Source organism: Octodon degus, unplaced genomic scaffold, assembly GCF_000260255.1.
Source record: "Octodon degus isolate 3935 unplaced genomic scaffold, OctDeg1.0 scaffold00024, whole genome shotgun sequence".
NCBI lineage: Eukaryota > Metazoa > Chordata > Mammalia > Rodentia > Octodontidae > Octodon > Octodon degus.
In genome coordinates, this window is record NW_004524600.1 from 8,223,007 (window position 1) to 8,224,551 (window position 1,545).

A 1,545-nucleotide genomic window follows, 5' to 3' on the forward strand; every position below is an offset into this window, starting at 1 on the left:
AGAGAGAGAGAGAAAAGGTAGATTGTTAAGCAAATATTATCAGAAATCATAAAGTTCATTTTAATGTAACAAAAGTATATAATACTCAAGAGGAAGTGCAGATTATAAGTATTTATGTACTAATAACAAAGCTTCAAAATATATAAAACAAAACTGGAAAAACTACAAAAAATAAACACAGCAACATAGTTAGAAACTGCAACACAGGGGCCATGGAGATAGCTCAGAGGTCTAATCTCCTGCCTAGGACACGAGTTGAAACCCCGGTAACACAAGGCAGCCTAGCCAGCCATCAAGACTGGGGGTGGTGTCACTCACCTATAATCTCAGTGCTGGGGAGGCTGAAACAGGAGATCACGTTGAGTCTGAGCTGTGTACTGAGACCCTGTGCCAAATAAATAAAAAATAAAAAGAGACTGCAACACTAACTTCTCAGTAATTGATAGAGCAAGTGGACAAAAAAAAATAAAAGAGTACAGTAGTAGTCTAAGTTATAGAACAAATTGATCTAATAATGCTCTTTTTAAAGGTGATGTCCTTATTCAATATGCATGGTACTTACTGGGCCCATGAAGAAGTGAGAAAACAAATAGAACATATTTCAATCATTTATGCTATTTGTTACTGCACATTTCTTTTTACTAGCAAAGGTTTTGTGACCATATTAGTTATTAGAAATCCAAAGCTGCGAATGGGCCTACAGGGGCATAAAGTGAGTTATATTTGTAAATTTGCAGCTGTCTTATTACTGCAGAGCTTGCAAGATTAGAATCCCAGCCAAGTAATCGAGAACACCAGGGCTTCTTTGTTCCCAGCACCATCACCTACTCTCCTTGCAGTACAGGACTGTGAGAAACCTTCAAGCCCTGTAGCCCAATTCTGGTGCCAGGAATACACCCTAGAACAGGGCCTAAAACATCTGAGTAAAATATCAATTAGAAGAAGTTCAAGGAGGACTTTAACACCATCTTCTTAGAAACCTCTGCGCCTTGAGAGCCAAGTGGAGGAAGAAGCGAATGCACAGACTGAAGTGTAAAAGAAGAAGGATGAGACAGAGGTCCAAGTAAAATAGCTCGTACACCCATGGAGGGCAAAGGAGCAGAAATAAAGGAGGCTGGAGGCTGACAACGCTGCTGCAAGTTTTGGATGGCATGCTGTCCAGAATGTCTCCATGGATTAGGACTTCACTGCCATCTGATTGCCAAGACCACCTCAAAGAGAGATCCACCTGGTTCAAGCTAAGCAGTCCTCTGGATTTTTGCCCTGGACCTGTGGCATTCTGGACTACTTCTGTTCTCGCTTTTGGCTGAGTGTAAAGCATGTACAATAAATCATCTCTTCTGTGTTAACTGAAGAAAGAAGAAGAAGAAGAAGAAGAAGAAGAAGAAGAAGAAGAAGAAGAAGAAGAAGAAGAAGAAGAAGAAGAAGAAGAAGAAGAAGAAGAAGAGGAGGAAAGAGAACTCCTACTACCTCTTAATCTAAGAAGAAGGTATTGCGATGGTGATATTTTATAACAAATTACCAAGTCTGCAGCACACCTGAGGC

General features: G+C 40.2%; 1 long non-coding RNA gene across 1 annotated transcript in view; it reads left to right on the forward strand.

Moving 5' to 3' along the window:
* Nucleotides 1-1,087, forward strand: part of LOC111815991 — a 17,574-nt gene extending 16,487 nt beyond the window's left edge. The window contains exon 3 of the long non-coding RNA XR_002820548.1: nucleotides 997-1,087. This is a non-coding gene — a long non-coding RNA (uncharacterized LOC111815991). The remainder of the gene's footprint in view (nucleotides 1-996) is intronic.
* Nucleotides 1,088-1,545: the final 458 nt, after the last annotated feature.